At 43.0% G+C, this 22240-nt stretch overlaps 1 non-coding gene across 1 annotated transcript; it reads left to right on the forward strand.

Annotated features, from left to right (window-relative positions):
• Positions 1–14182: 14182 nt before the first annotated feature.
• Positions 14183–19722, forward strand: LOC125508324 (uncharacterized). Its single transcript, XR_015604463.1, has 2 exons — positions 14183–15861; positions 15996–19722. It is a non-coding gene; the product is annotated as an uncharacterized LOC125508324 (transcript).
• The last annotated feature ends 2518 nt before the right edge of the window (positions 19723–22240 follow it).

Genomic DNA, 22240 nt, shown 5'->3' on the forward strand with positions numbered 1-22240 from the left:
GGAGGAGAAGGCGGCAGCGCGACCATAGCATCCTGAGGTGGAGCCTACTGCGCCCCAACGGCTGTAGTGGCGGCAGCAGGCAAAGGCACCTCGGGAGTCACTTGGGACATGGGGGCTAAGCTCGCCCCAGCCGGCTCAGCCAGACCTCGCGAGGACGACCGGGCAGGAGAAGCCCGTGCGTCGCGGTCACCTTCCTTCGCGGGCAGAGGCGCTGCCACGGATGGAACCTCAGGAGCTCCCTTCGGCTTCTTTGCTGCGGGCGCCAGCCTGTCCAAGAGATGTGGACGTCAAGCCTCAGCAGCAAAACAAGAAATAAAGACAAGGATCAAGCGCTTACGGGTCGTCGCCAGTCAGCTCAGGCAGCTTCCGGCCAAATTTGAAGCCTGAAAGTCGGCTGGAAGGGTCAACCTTGGAAAGCTCGGGAGCGGAAGGCGTGTCTGCGGTCCGCCTCGGGGCCGGGGCAGACCCGGGGGAGATCAGCCCGGTCCTGTCCTTCTTCGGGATCAGGGGCAAGCTCCCGCCGCCCTGCTCGTCATCATCCTCGTCGTCATCGCTCGGAAAGAGGCAGAGAGTGCAGGACCTGCGCCGGGGGAGGGGAGCCCTTGACTTTCTGTCAGTCGCCTCGGAGTTAGGCCCTTTTTCCCGCTCCCCTCCTTCCTCCTCTTCGCTGGAGTCGTCGGATGACACGTCCACCGATTCCCCGGGAGTTTCCATGGGCACGGGCCCGTCCCCGTTGAATACGGGCATGGACTCCACTGCCTGCTCCCAGTCATCGCGGAGGAACAAGGGCGTAGGAGCGCCCTCCAACCTCGCCACATCGCCCCCGACCAGAGATTGGAGGACCGCGGCCAGATCTTCATCGGCCAAGGCCGCGGGGCTCGGATGGGGCCTCCACATCGGAAGTGAGTACTGCCGAAGCGGAGTCAGCTGGTGCTCCAGGAATTCCCTCAGCAGCGACGCGCCGGTCAGCTTCGCCGCCGCCATGTTGGCCGGCCTCAGATCCGTGTCCATCTTCTCCAACACCAACTTCGCGCGGGGTCCGCGAGCTCCGCTCGACCCCAATCGCTGGAGCTCGTGGGTTGCTCCGTGGGCAAGATCAGCCGAGGGTGGATGCGCCCAGCATCTGCCAAGACCCACTTGCTCCTGAAGCCCTCAATCCTTTTCTCGGGGTTCGAAATGGCAATGGCGCCACCGTACGCGATGAAGCTCGCGCACGCGGAAGCAGGACCGCGAGAGGTCCGGAGGTAGAAGTAGTGGCGCAGCAAGGCTACTGAGGGCTGCACCCCTACGTGAGCCTCGCAGTAATAGGCGAAGATTGCCAGGAGAAGGACAGAGTTGGGGTGGAGATGCAGAGCCTGTAGCTTATAATGGCGGAGGACAGAGAAGAAGAACTCGGAGAAGGGAGGCACCAGGCCAGCAGCAATGACGCTTACGAAGAACGGATAGAAGGTGCTCCCTTGGCCCTCAGGGGTGGCGGAGCCGGCCTTGAACACCTTCGCCCCGTCGATGCCCCGCGCCGCCGCCATCCGGCGCAACCGGGCGAGGCTCGCCTCCGACACGTTCGGCGAGTCCAGGGCAGACGAGTACCAAGCTCCGGCCGGGGACTGACGAGGCGCCATGGCTTCCTAGGTCACGCGGTCGGAGTAGATCTGGAAATTTTGGAGGAAGGAAGGAGAGGCGCAAGAAAGGGGATCTGAGCAGCAACCGGAGAAAGCAAAAAGCAAAGCCTAGGCAGATGCCGCTCCTTTATCAACTCGCGCGGTTGCTGAGGCGCTCACGTCCAATCAACCGCCACGCGGCGCCCAAGGCCACAAGCGGTTAGGGCCTGCGGCGCTTCTCCCTTGCCCTTTCGCCTCCCTGCACGGCCAAGTCCGGGCGCGCCTTGGGCCCGGGGGCTATTGTCGGCGTTCTGGAAATGGGGGTCCCCAGACTTGCCTGCCTGCGGCCTGCGGCGTGGCTCAAAGGGGGGCCCAGCACGGCCCATCTTCATCAACACAGACCCAAGACCCTCGCGAGGGGCCAAGCCTTGCGGGGCGGACGACACGGAGCTTCCTCAGGCACGGCCTCATCAGGCTGGCTCGCGAGGAGGCGGAGAGATCAAGGCGGGGTACCTCACGAGGTGCCCGTGACGCAAGCCATGACGACCAAGGGTGCCAGGCGGGTGCCAGCCCGCGCAGTGTCCTCCTTTCCTCTTTGGTGCAAAGGGAGCAAGCGCAGGCGAGAGCATCAAGCAAAGGCACCAGTTTCGGTGCAACGAGACCAAGACCAGTCCAACGGCTGGGAGGAGGTCATTGTGGAGCCCAAGCCAGTGTCACCACCAGAGCCTTTGGCAGGCGAGGACCAACTTTAGTCAGGATAAGTGTACCAGATGTTCCCCTTCAAAATGGCCAATTGTTGGCGCCCTTCCCGCTCAATATTTGGGAAGAGGCCCAGGGCCGTTGCCTATAAATAGGACTAGCCGCCCCCAAGGAAAAAGGGATCAAAAACGGAATCAGAAAGGGATCGAAATCAGAGAGAGAATCGAGAAGAGAGAGAGAGAAGGGTGACCGAACTCCTCCTAGCAGTTCATCCCCTCAGCCAAGAATAGACCCTCATGAGGCTGTTCTTCCTTGTATTGCTCATCATCGTCAGCCCAAGAGGCAATCCACCACACCACACACTGGAGTAGGGTATTACACCACAAGGTGGCCCGAACCAGTATAAACCCTGTATCTCTTGTGCTGTTCTTTCCATAGCTTAGATCTTAGCGAGGCGGAGGGGTGCAGGTAGGTAGAAGGCGAAATCTCCGCGCGCACCCCAGTGTTCGAACCTCAAGGGTCTGCCGGAACCCGAAATCCGACAGTCCCCTTAACCGATAGATAGGCCGGTACACCTACAATCCCCTACATCTGCTAGCCCATCATGGAAAGGTTTCCCACAACTTACTCAACTATGCCAAAGCCCATAATGGCTTGTGGCTGCACACGGAAGTTTCTACCATGAATAATCTTATGATCCCTTTGAGCTTGGGTGGCATTCCATAGGATGATCACACGGGTACTCCGGGATATCCTAGGACAACGCTGGATTGCTCCAGGTGCCCAGACAACCACTTGGTGCTCCAGGGTGCCTCAACCAATCCACCCAGATGTGTATTAAAGTAGCCACCTTAAGTTAACCATTAATTAAAACTCTCACATCTGTCATGGATCACTCAAACCAAACCACGTCTACGAGCATAGCATAGCAGTATAAGCATAACGTAGAAGTAACTCCCAGGGTTTGAAATTAAAGGCAATAGGTTCTACCTCATCAACTACTTCCCAATACCCATATGTTATCAAGCCTACTCATGCAATGTTTGAGGGTTGAAACTAATGCACAGAACTGGGTAATAAAGGGGTATGATCAAAGTGTTACTTGCCCTGGTGACGATCTGAAAACCCTAGTGATTCGTAGTAGCATGCTTCGCACTCTGGAAACTCCATCGTAAACAAACAATAGCATACATAAGAACTCAAGCATAATATTCAAAGGTAAACTCAAGAGAAAAGATCCAAATTGAAAGTTCAACTAAAGAGCTTTGATTTGCAAAAAGAATCAATTGAATCGGAGCTACGAACTCAAACTGCGGTCAAAAGAAATTCAAATTCAAACCTGCTTGAAACCAAATTTTAATTTGTCAAAACCATGTTCAAGTTCATTATCTGGAAAGAGGGGAACAAGACGAAGATTTTGGCGTTGGTTTCATTGGATTTGGACAAACGAGCAAAAAGTAACGAGGGTTTAAAGATTAGGGACTAATCTGTGATAAAAGAAATCGCGGATAGGTCCTTGGCTGAAAAACAAAATAAAAAGAAATACCTAACGAACGAACGTTCACTACGAAAACCTGACGAACGAATACGTTCGTTAACAGAGATTAACGGGTGAATGTTCGTCAAATAATGAACCGAAAAAGAAAATTGTCGGTTTTTACCGGTTAAGCGGACTTCGCCGGCGGTGGTCAATGGTGAACGGCGCGGCGGCTCCGGCGAGACGGCGGGGCGGCGGCTCTGGCGAACGGCGAGGCCGGGCGGCGCGGGGCTGCGGGGTGGCGGCGCGGCGACGGGCGGCGGCGTGTCGAGACGGCAGCGGCTGCGGGGCAGCCGGCGGCGGCGACTTGGCCGGTGGCGCGGTTTAAGGAGGAGGGGGCGGTCGGGTCCGGTTAAAGGGGGCCGAGGGGTTGCTTGGGCGACGGGGCGGCGGAACGGGAGTCCGGCTTGGACTCCCCTAGCGGCGGCGACGGGACTCCTCCGCCCGGGAGGAAGGCGACACGGGCAACGAACCGGCTAAGCTGAGCCTTTGGCCCAGTCGGGCGACGTAAAGTTTTTTTAATAAATTTTTTCCTAAAAGAAAAATCCTAATAAGACAGAAAAAAATAAAAATACCAGAAATAATTTTCACCCTCTAAATCTAATATTTAGAACAAAGTAAACATTTTTTGGCCTAAAATGCAATTTTAAAAAATGCATATTTTTCTAATTCAAATAAAATAGCAAATAAAATGCAAATAAAATATTAATTTGATTTTAAAATTTCTCCTCCAATATTCCTCTCTTTTGAAGAAGTCATTTTATTTTATCTCATTTATTTTATCATTGGAAAATAATTGGAGAGAAAAATATTAAAATCAAATTGATCCTCTTTTAAAATTTGAGAAAAATTCAAATATGAAAATTTGTGAAACCTCCAACTCTCTCCTTGGGTCCTTGAGTTGCTTAAGATTTTTAGGATTTCAACCAAAATGCAAATAAAATATGATATGCACATGATGACCTATGTATAACATCCAAATTGAACATTGGGATGTTACAATGTTTTAAAATGACAAGAAATGACGTCCGACCTTCAGTTGCGCGTAATTCGACGTATACACAAAAATGCGACACAAGTTCATAGTGAAAACAATGAGAAGTTCAAGTACCGCAAGGAATGCATTTCAGGTGAGAATAAAAGTATAGAAAAATAAAAGCTTAAAAAGTTTGTTGAAAGTAGTTCAAGTGCTCTTCCCGCAGAAGTTAAAAAAATTTGCGAGAGAGGTTCACTTTTATTTCCATGTTCGAAAACAAAACAAAAAAGAAATTGTTTTTTCATGTCTTAAAATAATTCTCTCAATCCAGAAAGAAGTTCAGTTTGTTATTTCGGAGCAATTTGATTTCAAAAAGAAACTAAAAAATTCAAATTATAAAAATGGAAGAAGTTCATGTACTACATGGTGTGTGTTTAATATGAGAGAAATGAATTAAAAGGCAAGGTTTTCCTCGTCACTAAAGAATGGAAACAAGAAGTTAAAAAATTAAATAACAAAGAATTTCAACTTTTAATAATAAAGCACTTCAAAATTGCATAAAAATATTAAGAAATAAACCAGGAAGTCCATATTAAAAAGTTGGAGAAGTTCGATGATTATAGAAAACTTAGATTTCCTCGTTATTAAAGAATGGAAACAAGAAGTTCAAAAATTAAATAACAAGAAGTTCGACTTTTAATTATAAAGCGCCTCAATATTTCATAAAAAAGATTAGGAAATAAAACTAGAAAGTCCATATTAAAAAGATGAAGAAGTTCGATGATTATATAAAACTCAGATTTTCCTTGTTATTAAAGAATGGAAACAACAAGTTCAAAAATTCAATAACAAGAAGTTCAACTATTAATAATAGAGCGCTTCAAAATTTCATAAAAAGGGTTAAGAAATTCAAATTAATATTCATAAAAAAAACTCAGATATTTTCATATAACAGAGAGAAGTTCAGATTGATAATTGCCAGAAGTTCACGTAGTACACGGTGTGCATTTTGTATTAAAAAGAATAAAAAAGGAAAGACTAAAAGTTTTGTTGTTATAAGTTCCAGTCCTCGATCGGAGAAATTTAAAAAATTATTGTGAGAGAGGTTTGTACAAAAACAATATTATTTGTGTAACACCGACGAATGGATGAGAAAAAAATTGCAAACGGAAATACGTCACAGAAGTTCAACATGAAAACAGCAGGAAGTTCAACTACTGCACTAAATGAATTTCAGATGAAAAACTTTTAAAACCGTCGCGAGTATGAAAAAATGATCAACACGGGAAAGTTGCGTGTTTACGGCAGCTTTCCAGCGGTATATCACTTGCTCAATTGCGGTGAGTGGATGGAGAGCTACGAGCAAAAATAGCACGTGAAAAACAGAGTGAAGTTCAAGTAGACATGCTGAGAAGTTCAAGTTCTTCACACGGTGCATTTTCGAAGAATATGTTTTACGATAGAGGCAGAACGCATGATCTCATCGTTTTCAAAATTACTTGAAAACGTCTAGGAACCAGAGAAAACCATCAACACGAAAAATTTCGCATTTTCCATAGCTTTTCAACGGTATATTATTTATCTCGTTCCGATAAAGTTTGTAAAAATTATGGCGAAAATACGTTTTTAGCCATTTTCACAATTGACATAAAACCGTAATGAATTGGGAGAAACAATATATGCCAAAAAGTTTCGCATTTCCTCAAGCTTTCCAACGCCATATCATTTGCTGCATTCGGACGTATGGTTAAAAAATAGATCAAAAATACTAACTCGATGGAACTTGTACTGTTTTCTAAATTACTCTTAAACCGTTCAAAATTTGAAAAACATTCAACATGAAAAAGTAGCGCATTTTCACAAGCTTTCCAACGTCGTATCGTTTGCCTCAATTGGATTATCCGTTTAAAAATGACATCAAAAATACGAACTCGGCTGTTCGGTTTGCGAAATTTTATGATTTTTCAAATTACTCTTTAACCATAGGGAATTGGAGAAAACTTTCAACATGTGGAAGGAGCGGTTTTGCAGCAGCTTTCCAACGCCATATTATTTGCCTCGTTTCGATAAAAGGTTTAGAAATGCGATAAAAAATACGATTCACGTTTTTTGTATGAAGAAAAAACGGTTTTCAAAACTGCTCTTAAACCGCTTACATTTTGCCAAAAATTTAACTTGGGTCATGATATTGGTGTCCATAGCTTTCCAACGGTATATCGCAAGCCCCGTTTGGGCAATGTTGGCGGAAGTTCAACCTAGCACAAGGGGAAGTTCAGGTCGAACAACTCAGGCAGTAAAATTGAAAAAAAAACGCAATTTCATCACGACCCGAGAGCAAAATCCGCCAACGAGCAAGATTTTTATTTAAAACGGGCATTTAATTGTTAATAACCGTTTCTAGATCACACTTACATCATATAGAACACGACTAACCAGAATAATTCGCGCGGGAGTCATGATTGCGAAGATAGCCCGAAGGTCGGGTTCCTACAAAGGAAAGTTCAAGCGTGTAACTCAGGAAGTTCATGTTGTGATCAGAATAATATTCTGATCCCGTGATCAGAATAGTGTTTATGTATGTATATATATATAATATTATATATATATATATGTGACAGAGCTATTCTGTTACTAGTAACAGAATATTATTTTGTTACTCCTCAGCCCTATAAGGCCCGATCTGTAGTTTCTGAATCGGTAAACTATAAAAACACAAAACGCCCCAGCCCAACCCATGTAGCCCGTTCGTCCCACTCCTCTCCATCACCCAGCGTGCCCCATGCCCCACCCCCACACTAACCGGCCGCACCCCACCTCCGCCGACGAGCCACCTCCCCACCTCCCGCCGACGCGCCGCCCTCCACCTCCAGCCGACGCGCCACCCCCGACCTCCCACTGACGTGCTGCCCCCCACCTCCCGCCGACGTGCCGCCCCCTCTAGCTTCCGGTGACGAGCCGCTCCTCGACCTCCTGCCGAAGCATCGCCGCCTTGATCTGCACGGCGCAGGCGTCCCTCCTCTCTGCCACCTCCCCTGCATCGACGCTGCCCGGCGTCTCACCCCGGGCCACCACACACCATCTTCCATAGCCTTCGGTGTCGTACAGGCTTCTCCGGCCGCTGCGCTGCCTGGATCCAACGAGGTTGCGTCGCACCGGCCTCGGATCCACCTGCCTCCACGCCATCACCTACATGTGCCAGCCCCGGCCCCGGGTCCCCCTCCAACCCAATTCGTGCCATGGACAAGGTCAGTTCAACTTGTGCACTTACTACAATGATTGCTTCTGAAGTCTGATTATTGCCACTGATTTCTTGTACTGCCTTCCATGAAATAACCTGACAAAAGAATACTTGATATTGTGCACTAAGCTGAACAAGTGTTGCCAGTACATGTTTATTTGTAAAAATATTGTCAATTAATGAAAAAGGCAAAACACAAAATAGAAATTGTTCTCTTTTCTGTACTAAACTCAAATATTAGTTCGGTATGTATTCTATCATCAGTTCAAAGAGAAGAAATTCCTTTTTCTTCAATGTGTATTCTATCGTTAGTTCAGTGTGTATTTTTGTTCTTTGTTCTCTAGTACACAGATAAGAAAATATAGTTAGTGCATGAAAAGAGAATTTCTATACTAAACTCAGTATTAGTTTGTTGTGTGTTCTATTGTCAGTTTGGTGTGTAAATTTATTCATTCTCATGATTTTATAAAACCGCATGCACTCTATGTACAACTAAGTTCAGTCAAAAGGTTCATTTTGTAAAATGAGTATACCTGGCGCACAGGACATGCGCGAGCATCCCTCAGTTCATGAACATGACTGACTGACTGGCACCTCAGTTTTCCAACACATGCACACATACTGTTTTGAAGGAAAAAATGGTTTGAATTAAAAACATTAACCAGTATGAATTAAAAACAATAATCAGTTCAAAATAAAAAAATGATTAGTTTGAAATAAAAGAAATGATTAGTTCAAATTAAAGAATGCCACCGCATTGTCGAACCACCACACGGTCTCCGTCTTCGCGGTGTGGCATCGTCCATGGTGGCCTGTGCCCCCACCGCAGCCACCCGTCCTCAAACACCCTCACCGAAGCCTTCAGTTCAATCCACCTCCCATTGCTAAAAATCTTTTCCTTCAGTTCCACTGTACCTAGAAAATCAGTTCAATCCATCTCTATATTTTTGAAAACATGTACACCCAGATTTCCATCTAGGAGAACAACCATTTTCTGGAGGATTTTTTTAGTAGTGTCCTTTTTTGCTGTTGATGCTATCTAATTTCAGTAGTGTCCTATTTTGCTGTCGATCACGTCCTCGGCATCCACGAGCGCGAGCACCCCATGTCTGGTGGCGAGATGAAGGCCACCCATGATCCCTACTTCCGTCATCACTTCCACCTCGTGTGAGTTCGCTGTCCAGAACAAACACGGCCACCTACAGTTCCCGGTGGTTGCCTTGGCCACCTTCGGCCACGAGCTCGTCCACCATGGTTACTTGCAACTGTCCAAGTGGAGCGCGGACATCAGTCCAAGTAGAATCGCGGCCACCATCTTCACAAAGCGCTGCACAACCGTCCAACTCGAGCACACACAACAGTCCAAGGTGATGCATCATCACTGATCGATTCAGCATCTTTTTATTAGTTTGAATTCTGCAAGTCTCAGTTATATGCAAGCTTGCTACCTCTTGAGCACTGCGTTGGTTTTCCCTTGAAGAGGAAAGGGTGATGCAGTAAAGTAGCGTAAGTATTTCCCTCAGTTTTTGAGAACCAAGGTATCAATCCAGTAGGAGATCATGCTCGAGTCCCACGCACCTACACAAACAAATAAGAACCTTGCAACCAACGTGATAAAGGGGTTGTCAATCCCTTCACGGTCACTTACGAGAGTGAGATCTGATAGATATGATAAGATAATATTTTTGGTATTTTTATGATAAAGAGAAATAAAGATGCAAAGTAAAATAAACGGCAATAGAAATAGCTAAGTGTTGGAAGATTAATATGATGGAAGATAGACCCAGGGGCCATAGGTTTCACTAGTGGCTTCTCTCAAGAGCATAAGTATTACGGTGGGTAAACGAATTACTGTCGAGCAATTGATAGAATTGAGCATAGTTATGAGAATATCTAGGTATGATCATGTATATAGGCATCACGTCCGTGACAAGTAGACCGAAACGATTCTGCATCTACTACTATTACTCCACACATCGACCGCTATCCATCATGCATCTAGAGTATTAAGTTCATAAGAACAGAGTAATGCTTTAAGTAAGATGACATGATGTAGAGGGATAAACTCATGCAATATGATATAAACCCCATCTTTTTATCCTCGATGGCAACAATACAATATGTGCCTTGCTGCCCCTGCTGTCACTGGGAAACGACACCGCAAGATTGAACCCAAAGCTAAGCACTTCTCCCATTGCAAGAAAGATCAACCTAGTAGGCCAAACCAAACTAATAATTCTAAGAGACTTGCAAAGATAAACCAATCATACATAAAAGAATTTAGAGGAGATTCAAATATTGTTCATAGATAAATTTGATCATAAACCCACAATTCATCGGATCTCGACAAACACACCGCAAAAGAAGATTACATCGAATAGATCTCCAAGAAGATCGAGGATAACTTTGTATTGAGATCCAAAGAGAGAGAAGAAGCCATCTAGCTAATAACTATGGACCCGAAGGTCTGAAGTAAACTACTCACACATCACCGGAGAGGCCATGGAGTTGATGTAGAGGCCCTCCGTGATCAATGCCCCCTTCGGCGGAGCTCCGAAAAAGGCCCCAAGATGGAATCTCTCGGGTACAGAAGGTTGCGACGGTGGAATTAGGTTTTCGTGGTGCTCCTGGATGTTTGTTGGGTACATGGACTTATATAGGAGGAAGAAGTAGGTCGGTGGAGCAACGAGGGGCCCACAAGGGTGGAGGGCGCGCCCCGGGGGGTGGGCGTGCCCCCTGCCTCGTGGCCTCCTCGATTGTTTCTTGACTCCCACTCCAAGTCTCATGGATCATGTTTGTTGAGAAAATCACGTTCCCGAAGGTTTCATTCCGTTTGGACTTCGTTTGATATTCCTTTTCTGCGGAACACTAAAATAGGCAAAAAACAGCAATTTGGGCTGGGCCTCCGTTTAATAGGTTAGTCCCAAAAATGATATAAAAGTGTAAAATAAAGCCCATTAACATCCAAAACAGATAATATAATAGCATGGGGCAATAAAAAATTATAGTTACGTTGGAGACGTATCAAGCATCCCCAAGCTTAATTCCTGCTCGTCCTCGAGTAGGTAAATGATGAAAGAAGATTTTTTGATGTGGAATGCTTTCTAACATATTTCTCAATGTAATTTTTCTTTATTGTGGCATGAATGTTCAGATCCGAAGGATTCAAGATAAAAGTTTAATATTGACATAAAAATAATAATACTTCAGGCATACTAACTAAGCAATCATGTCTTCTCAAAATAACATGGCCAAAGAAAGTCATCCCTACAAAATCATATAGTCTGGCTATGCTCTATCTTCACCACACAAAATATTTAAATTATGCACAACCCCGATGACAAGCCAAGCAATTGCTTCATACTTTTGATGTTCTCAAACTTTTTCAATCTTCACGCAATACATGAGCGTGAGCCATGGACATAGCACTATATGTGGAATAGAATGGTGGTTGTGGAGACGACAAAAAAGGAGAAGATAGTCTCACATCAACTAGGCGTATCAACGGGCTATGGAGATGCCCATCAATAGATATCGATGTGAGTGAGTAGGGATTGCCATGCAACGGATGCACTAGAGTTATAAGTATATGAAAGCTCAACAAAAGAAACTAAGTGGGTGTGCATAGAACTCGCTTGCTCATGAAGACCTAGGGCATTTTGAGGAAGCCCATCATTGGAATATACAATCCAAGTTCTATAATGAAAAATTCCCACTAGTATATGGAAGTGATATCATAGGAGACTCTCTATCATGAAGATCATGGTGCTACTTTGAAAACGAGTGTGGAAAAAGGATAGTAGCATTGTCCGTTCTCTCTTTTTCTCTCATTCATTTTTGGGCCTTTTTCTGTTATTTTTATGGCCTCTTTTTTTCGTCCGGAGTCTCATCCCGACTTGTGGGGGAATCATAATATCCATCATCCTTTCCCCACTTGGTACAATGCTCTAATAATGATGATCATCACACTTTATTTACTTACAACTCAAGAATTACAACTCGATACTTGGAACAAAATATGACTCTATGTGAATGCCTCCGGCGGTGTACCGGGATGTGCAATGATGCATGAGTAACATGTATGAAGAATTATGAATGGTGGCTTTGCCACAAATACAATGTCAACTACATGATCATGCAAGCAATATGACAATGATGAAGCATGTCATAGTAACGGAACGGTGGAAAGTTGCATGGCAATATATCTCGGAATGGCTATGGAAATGCGATAATAGGTAGGTATGGTGGCTGTTTTGAGGAAGGTATATGATGGGTTTATGGTACCGGCGAAAGTTGCGTGATACTAGAGAGGCTAGCAATGATGGAAGGATGAGAGTGCGTATAATCCATGGACTCAACATTAGTCATAAAGAACTCACATACTTATTGCAAAAATCTATTAGTTATCGAAACAAAGTATTACGCGCATGCTCCTAGGGGGATAGATTCGTAGGAAAAGATCATCGCTCGTCCCCGACCGCCACTCATAAGGAAGACAATCAATAAATAAATCATGCTCCGACTTCATCACATAACGGTTCACCATACGTGCATGCTATGGGAATCACAAACTTCAACACAAGTATTTCTCAAATTCACAACTACTCAACTAGCATGACTATAATATCACCATCACCATAGCTCAAAACAATTATCAAGTATCAAACTTCTCATAGTATTCAATGCACTTCTATGAAAGTTTTTATATTATTCCTAAAAGAAAATTTCCATGTTGTTCTAAAGGACTATCAAAATAATATAAGTGAAGCATGAGAGATCAATTATTTCTATAAAATAAAACCACCGTCGTGCTCTAAAAGATATAAGTGAAGCACTAGAGCAAAAATTATATAGCTCAAAAGATATAAGTGAAGCACATAGAGTATTCTAATAAATTTCGAATCATGTGTGTCTCTCTCAAAAGGTGTGTACAACAAGGATGATTGTGGTAAAATAAAAAGCAAAGACTCGGATCATACAAGACGCTCCAAGCAAAACACATATCATGTGGTGAATAAAAATATAGCTCCAAATAAAGTTACCGATGGACGAAGACGAAAGAGAGGATGCCTTCCGGGGCATCCCCAAGCTTAGCCTTTTTGGTGTCCTTGAATTTTACCTTGGGGTTCCATGGGCATCCCCAAGCTTAGGCTCTTTCCACTCCTTACTCCATAATCCATCAAGACTTCACCCAAAACTTGAAAACTTCATAACACAAAACTCAAAATAGAAAATCTCGTGAGCTCCGTTAGCGAAAGAAAACAAAACACCACTTCAAGGTACTGTAATGAACTCATTATTTATTTATATTGGTGTTAAACCTACTGTATTCCAACTTCTCTATGGTTTATAAACTATTTTACTAGCCATAGATTCATCAAAATAAGCAAACAACACAAGAAAAACAGAATCTGACAAAAACAGAATAGTCTGTAGTAATCTGTAGCTAACGTAAACTTCTGGAACCCCAAAAATTCTAAAATAAATTGCTGAACGTGAGGAATTTATCTATTAATCATCTGAAAAACTAATTAACTAAATATCACTCTTCAAATAAAAATGGCAGCAATTCTCGTGAGCTCTAAAGTTTCTGTTTTTTACAGCAAGATCAAAAAGACTTTCCCCAAGTCTTCCCAACGGTTCTACTTGGCACAAACACTAATTAAACACAAAAAACACAACCAAAACAGAGGCTAGATAAATTATTTATTACTAAACAGGAGCAAAAAGCAAGGAATACAAATAAATTTGGGTTGCCTCCCAACAAGCACTATCGTTTAACGCCCCTAGCTAGGCATAAAAGCGAAGATAGATCTAGGTATTGCCATCTTTGATAGTGATAGAGCATTTCCTCATATAATCTTTTTAGCCTTTTTGCACCAAATTGTAATCATATTCTCACATTATTTACTCAAAAGATATTCAAATACTCATATTATGTCACATTTACAACACTACTCCATCTTTTGCAGAAAAGGGCGAAAAGGCCCAGATCCTTCTATATTGGAGTGTCTAAGAGGTTGCGGTTGCTGCATTTTGCGGAGGGACTCGAGTGTGAAGAAGAATTAACCTCCAGGGGGCTAGCTGATGAAGAAGGGGACCAACTTGGGAAGAAAGAAGAAAACAGGGAGGGCTAAACAAGAAGAATGCAGATCTGATCGAGAGGGGTCAAATCCCTAGCCATCTCCTTCGATCCCCTTCGGGCCTGGCATTTCTCTCTCCATCCCTTGCCTTCTTCTCCATCTCAGGCCGCCGCCACGGCCAGGCCGGCGTGGTGGTGCGCCTCCCATCCATCTGCGCCCCTCACCATCACACCATCACCCACCAACGCCATCTTCGCCAACATCCACCAGCACCACCATTGCCGCCAGCCACGACCATCTCCATCACGCACCACCAGCACCATTTCCCACCAGCCGCACCTCACACCACCACCAGCACCGCGCCATCTCCATCTTCGCCGCCGAGCCACCGCTCGCGCGATCTCTTCTTCCCCTGCTGCTCCTCCCTTCTTCTCCTACGCCCCCTGCTGCTTCAACTTGCTGCTGCTTCTCTCTCTCTCTCTCTGTGTGTGCATCCCTTCGCTGCCGCTCCTTCCCTCGCCCCTGTTGTTGTTCTCTCAACGCTCCTGCTGCTTCTTCTCCTTGCATCCCCTTGCTGCTGTTGCCTCAACCTGCTGCTTCTCTTCTTCCACTCAATCTGCTGCTCTTCTTGCGCCCAAGCTCCTGCTTCTTCTTTTCTGAATCCCCAAACGCTGTTGCTGCTCCCTTCGCCTTAATCTCCTGTTGTTGATTTTCTCCTTCCCTTGCTCTGCTTCTCTCCCTGCCTTACTGCTACTCTTCCTCCTTACCTCCTCTGCTGTTACCTTTTATTTTTCTCCCTTACTACATTCTCTGAATTTTCTGTAATAGAAGATGTGTAGTACATGTAATATTCAGATTTGAGTAGTGCTAGCAGCCTGTTATTTGTTCAGTTCAGACTTCCTGTGTGTGATAATTAGTTAAATTTGTCACTCATGTACTGCTCGTGTTTGTTTAATTTGTAGTTCCTGTGTTGCTCAAGTAGCTGTGACATATATGTATGTGGTGTGGATTCTATATGTCCCAGTACCAAACTACTTATGCATGTTCAATACTATGATATATCTTTTATTTCTAGTTCTTATAATCCTTATACGTACTTTTGATATATACATGCTTGTGATGTGAATCAGTTCTGCCCCTTTGCTTACATACTTTCTAATAATATATGTGTCCTTTTATTGTAGATTTCCTTTTGTAGTCTATGTATGCATGTGTTTGTGTTTTATTTTCTCAAGGAAAACAAAAACATCAAAGAGACAATTTAGAAAATCTGAACCTCCCTTTGCTTCTTTTCCATTTTTTGTCGACGATTTTCCCGAGTGATCTCAGTTAGTCTAGATTTATTATTCAACTTTCATCACCCAATATTGTGTTACCTAGATTTAGCTGAGCATAGTCGCTGGTCGACTAGTCCCTGTGGAGAACACGACATCCGTAGTTTGGGCGTAAAACCCCACTACACTTACAATTGATCATTTTGGCGCCGTTGCCGTGGACTAGCGTCGTGCGACCGTGTTAGGCTATAGACTAGGTTTTGCTTCTGTTTCTATCTAGTGCCATATATTTGTGATATATCTCTTACCCCTAACCACTGTTCTAGTTATCTTCTCTTTCTTTTCTTGTGCATTTTGTAGGTTGAATCATCTTCTCAGATATGGCTTACTATTCAGATCATCATGCTTATGTGAGCAACACTACAAACAGCACGGAAAGTATTCAAGACCTGATAAGTAAGATTTCCCATCGATTAGATGATTTAGCTCGGCAGCGAGAAGTAGTTTTTGAGGATAGGCCTAGCTCTTATGATCCTTATTCTAGATGCCATTCTTATGTTGCTCCTACATGCCATATTTGTGGATTTCAGGGCTATTCACCTGCTGAATGTCAGCTTGGCTACTCTCACCCTCCAGATTGTTTTGGCATGAGCTTCGCTCAAGAGCATAGCTCATACCAAAACAATTACTCACATGGGTAGCCTGAAAACCCGAATATGTCATATAGGAGCAACAACCCTGGGATCTCACCGTTTGCTTCTAGTAATCATATGCAGGGAATTAGGTACAATGAGGAGAGCAACAACTATGCTCCACAACAGATTTATTCAGCTCCTACTCATATACCTCAACACCAGGAGATGTTGCCAATGGGGTTAAATGGTCCTCCATTTGGTCAACCAACACCTTCAACACAAGTACCCACACAAGATGACTTTGATGATATAGACAAGCTCATATTGCTTAGTCTCGAGTTCACTTAGAGTGCCGAAGATGATCCAATTAGGCCGGTGATACTAGAGGAAATGAAGAAGATCAAGAGTGGAAAAGAGCTAGTGGAAGAAGTAAGGAAGATAGAGAAGAACATCAACGCTAGCAGCACTATTTCATCACAGCTTGAGCTGAGTGTTGCTGGGATATCCCTTGAGGTGTGTAAGGTTTCAACACCGTCACATTCAGCTGAGCAAGATAGCGAGAGTCCAGAGGAAGAGACACTTCAGATCCAAGAAGAAATACTTGAAGACAAGGAACAAGATGATCCAGAGCTGCAATTCCCAAGTGATCAAGATGAAGACAAAAGATCTACTACTCTTGAAGAAGTAAAAGAAGCTGCTGTAGATGAACTTGAAGAACCAGAAATTCAATTGCCTATTGTCATACAAGAGCGTGATGAGTCAGGTTTATCTAATCCTCTTAATGACATGTCTCCATATGATTTGTTTGCTGCTACCATGCATTGCATGATGCCATCACATAAGGTAGATTTGAAAACTATTTGCTTGGACATGATCATACACACCTTGTTAGTGGCACTGCTCATATCTTTGTTCATGATACTTATGTTCCTGATGCTATACCCATGCTTAATGAAACGTGTGATTCTAATACTAGCATTGAGCTTACTGATTTCTACTATCCTAAACATGTGCTTTATAGCTATGCTTATGTAATTGGATACTCGATTGATGACTTGGAGGGTATCATCCCTACCGCTTGCATTGTCTCTTTTGTGGAGTGTTCTTTCAGGTTTTTTCTACTGCACCGTTTACTACATGCTGACCAGGTTCGAGGTGACATCCCTTGGGACCCCGGTGGATTCAAGGCATGGTGATGAGGAGAAGCAAGGGGCACACATGAAGAAGAGTGAAGCTGGAGCATGCACGAGGAAGCAAAGGAGAAGAGCTGCAGCTTAGAGAGTGATCAAGTGAGTGCTACATGATCAAAGCCCGGTGAGCTGTTTCATGACCCCAATCTGAATATATCATCCATTGATAATGCTGAAATCATTTGATATTTGAGTTGCTTAAGCCATTTCTTAAATGATACCCCACTGAATTTTATTTGACATATTGTGCTTGATGTGAACATGAGTACTGATTGTTGAATGCCTTGTAAACTAGTGATCTACACCATGCGTGCTTTGCTGAAATTAGTGAGAACTATTAGTTTTGAGTGCTCAAATCCCTAGTGCACTAGTAAACTTTATCATTTTCTATTTTTACCTTGATACACCTAGATCACCATGTTTAGATGCTGAATTTGTGTGAAGTGTGTTCCCATTGAGAGCAATCACCTAACCACTATGGATTAGCATGCTATGTTCCCTGGATCGGTAGCATGTGAACCAGACATGGAGAAGTGAGGATTCCTTTTTTTGTGCTTATGTGTTGTTCATTAAAAAAATATTATAATGAATAATTATCTGATCTTACCTAACAGTAGCATGTCATGTTCCCTGGATCGATGGCTTGTGAAATCTGGTTGGATCGGATAGGAGTTAATTATATTTAAAAAATGTAATTGTCGAACTAGGTGTATACCATGTTCTCTGGATCGGTGGTATGTTCCTTTGGGGAGACAAACAAAAAAACTAATAATTGGTCGAGCCGGGTGTATACCATGTTCTCGGGATCGGTGGTATGTTCCTATGGTGAGACTAATAATAATATAATCATTGCTTTATCTCTGTAAATAAGTGATTTGATCACAAGATTTAATTCCAGTTCTTTTTATTCTCGGGATCATGCTCTCTTTAGGAACCATTTGGCACAGTCATCACTTAAACTTGTTGATCCTCTTTTATCATTGTAAAAGTTTAAAATGGTCAAGTATACTAGTATCCTACCGCTTTGAAGCACTCCTAACCATTAATTTTCACTAGCTAAGTCCAAAGCATGCGCTGTTTAGAGATCTACTTCACTTGGCAATCTCTAGTCAACTCACTATTCATACTCTTGCTCTTGTCATATGCCTTTGCTTGAGGACAAGCAAAGATTTAAGTGTGGGGGAACTTGATAGAGCATTTCCTCGTATAATCTTTTTAGCCTTTTTGCATCAAATTGTAATCATATCTCACATTATTTACTCGAAAGATATTCAAATACTCATATTATGTCACATTTACAACACTACTCCATCTTTTGCAGAAAAGGGCGAAAAGGCCCAAATCCTTCTATATTGGAGTGTCTAAGAGGTTGCGGTTGCTGCATTTTGCGGAGGGACTCGAGTGTGAAGAAGAATTAACCTCCAGGGGGCTAGCTGATGAAGAACGGGACCAACTTGGGAAGAAAGAAGAAAACAAGGAGGGCTAAACAAGAAGAATGCAGATCTGATCGAGAGGGGTCAAATCCCTAGCCATCTCCTTCGATCCCCTTCGGGCCTGGCATTTCTCTCTCCCTCCCTTGCCTTCTTCTCCATCTCAGTCCGCCGCCATGGCCAGGCCGGCGTGGTGGTGCGCCTCCCATCCATTTGCGCCCCTCACCATCACACCATCACCCACCAACGCCATCTTCGCCAACATCCACCAGCACCACCATCGCTGCCAGCCACGACCATCTCCATCACGCACCACCAGCACCACTTCCCACCAGCCGCACCTCACACCACCACCAGCACCGCGCCATCTCCATCTTCGTCACCGCGCCACCGCTCGTGTGATCTCTTCTTCCCCTGCTGCTCCTCCCTTCTTCTCCTACGCCCCCTGCTGCTTCAACTTGCTGCTGCTTCTCTCTCTCTCTCTGAATCCCTTCGCTGCCGCTCCTTCCCTCGCCCCTGCTGTTGTTCTCTCAACGCTCCTGCTGCTTCTTCTCCTTGCATCCCCTTGCTGCTGTTGCCTCAACCTGCTGATTCTCTTCTTCCATGCAATCTGCTGCTCTTCTTGTGCCCAAGCTCCTGCTTCTTCTTTTCTGAATCCCCAAACGCTGTTGCTGCTCCCTTCGCCTTAATCTCATGTTGTTGATTTTCTCCTTCCCTTGCTCTGCTTCTCTCCCTGCCTTACTGCTACTCTTCCTCCTTACCTCCTCTGTTGTTACCTTTTATTTTTCTCCCTTACTATATTCTCTGAATTCTCTGTAATAGAAGATGTGTAGTACATGTAATATTCAGATTTGAGTAGTGCTAGCAGCCTGTTATTTGTTCAGTTCAGACTTCCTGTGTGTGATAATTAGTTAAATTTGTCACTCGTGTACTGCTCGTGTTTGTTTAATTTGTAGTTCCTGTGTTGCTCAAGTAGCTGTGACATGTATGTATGTGGTGTGGAATCTATATGTCCCAGTACCAAACTACTTTTGCATGTTCAGTACTATGATATATCTTTTATTTCTAGTTCTTATAATCCTTATACGTACTTGTGATATATACATGCTTGTGATGTGAATTGGTTCTGCACCTTTGCTTACATACTTTCTAATAATATATGTGTCCTTTTATTGTAGATTTACTTTTGTAGTCTATGTATGCATGTGTTAGTGTTTTATTTTCTCAAGGAAAACAGAAACATCAAAGAGACAATTTAGACAATCTGAACCTCCCTTTGCTTCTTTTCCATTTTTTGTCGACGATTTTCCCGAGTAATCTCAGTTAGTCTAGATTTATTATTCAGCTTTCATCACCCAATATTGTGTTACCTAGATTTAGCCGAGCATAGTCGCTGGTCGACTAGTCCCTGTGGAGAACACGACATCCGTAGTTTGGGCGTAAAACCTCACTACATTTACAATTGATCATGTAGGCAATCCATAAGTGGCTCTCATAATAGATTCATAAGATAATTTAATTTTCTTTCTAGGAAAGTGTTCCATGCCTTTCCTTAATTGAAATTGGAATTTAATATTCTCTTCCTTCATATCAATAATTGCACCAATCGTTTTAAGAAAAGGTCTACCAAGAATAATAGAACATGAAGGATTGTAATTTATATCAAGAACAATGAAATCTACGGGCACATAATTCCTATTTGCAACAATAATAACATCATTAATTCTTCCCATAGGTTTCTTAATAGTGGAATTCGCAAGGTGCAAGTTTAAAGAACAATCGTTAAATTCACGGAATCCTAGCAAATCACATAAAGTTTTCGGAATCGTGGAAACACTAGCACCCAAATCACACAAAGCATAACACTCATGATCTTTAATTTTAATTTTTATAGTAGGTTCCCACTCATCATAAAGTTTTCTAGGGATAGAAACTTCCAACTCAAGCTTTTCTTCATAAGTTTGCATCAAAGCATCAAAGATATGTTTAGTAAAAGCTTTATTTTGACTATAAGCATGAGGAGAATTTAGCATGGATTGCAACAAGGAAATACAATCTATCAAAGAGCAATTGTCATAATTAAATTCCTTAAAATCCAAGATAGTGGGTTCATTGCTATCTAAAGTTTTAATCTCTTCAATCCCACTTTTACCAATTTTTGCATCAAGATCTAAAAACTCCGAATTTTTGGAACGCCTTCTAGGTAAAGGTGGCTCATCTTCAGTCCCATAATTATCAAGATTCATATTGCTAAACAAAGATTTAATAGGAGACACATCAATCACTTTTAGATCTTCATCCTTATTATCGTGAAAACTAGAAGAACACGCTTTCACAAAGCAATCTTTCTTAGCACGCATCCTAGCGGTTCTTTCTTTGCACTCATCAATGGAAATTCTCATGGCTTTGAGAGACTCATTGATATCATGCTTAGGTGGAATAGATCTAAGTTTCAAAGAATCAACATCAAGAGAAATTCTATCAACGTTCCTAGCCAATTCATCAATCTTAAGCAATTTTTCTTCAAGCAAAGCATTGAAATTCTTTTGCGAATTCATAAACTACTTAACACTAGTATCAAATTCAGAGGGCATCTTATTAAAATTTCCATAAGAATTGTTGTAGGAATTACCATAATTATTAGAGGAATTACTAGGAAACATCCTAGAATTAAAATTACCTCTATACGCGTTGTTACCAAAATTGTTCCTACCAACAAAATTCACATCCATAGATTTATTATTATTCTCAATCAAAGTAGACAAAGGCATATCATTAGGATCAGTAGGAGCACTCTTATTAGCAAACAATTTCATAAGTTCATCCATCTTTCCACTCAAAACATTAATTTCTTCTACCGCATGCACTTTTTACTAGTAGATCTTTCGATGTGCCATTGAGAATAATTAACCATAATATTGTCTAGGAGTTTAGTAGCCTCTCCTAAAGTGATTTCCATAAAAGTGCCTCCCGTGGCCGAATCTAAAAGATTTCTAGAAGCAAAATTCAATCCGGCATAAAATTTTTGTATAATCATCCAAAGATTCAAACCATGTGTAGGGCAATTATGTATCATTAATTTCATCCTCTCCCAAGCTTGTGCAACATGTTCATGATCAAGTTGCTTAAAATTCATAATATCGTGTCTAAGAGAGATGATTTAGCGGGAGGAAAATACTTAGAGATAAAAGCATCTTTGCGCTTATTCCATGAATCAATACTATTTTTAGGCAAAGACGAAAACCAAGCTTTAGCACGATCTCTAAGGGAAAAAGGAAATAGCTTCAATTTAACAATATCATTGTCCACATATTTCTTCTTTTGCATATCACACAAATCAACAAAGCTATTTAGATGGGTAGCGGCATCTTCACTAGGAAGGCCGGCGAATTGATCTTTCATGACAAGATTCAACAAAGTAGCATTAATTTCATAAGATTCAGCATCGGTAAGAGGAGCAATCGGAGTGCTAAGAAAATCATTGTTGTTGGTATTGGTAAAGTCACACAATTTAGTATTATCTTGAGCCATCGTGACAAGCAAGCAATCCAACACACGAGCAAACAAGAAACAAGTGAAA

This window comes from Triticum urartu, chromosome 5A (assembly GCF_056163025.1).
Source record: "Triticum urartu cultivar PI428250 chromosome 5A, HENAU_Tu73, whole genome shotgun sequence".
Classification (NCBI taxonomy): domain Eukaryota; kingdom Viridiplantae; phylum Streptophyta; class Magnoliopsida; order Poales; family Poaceae; genus Triticum; species Triticum urartu.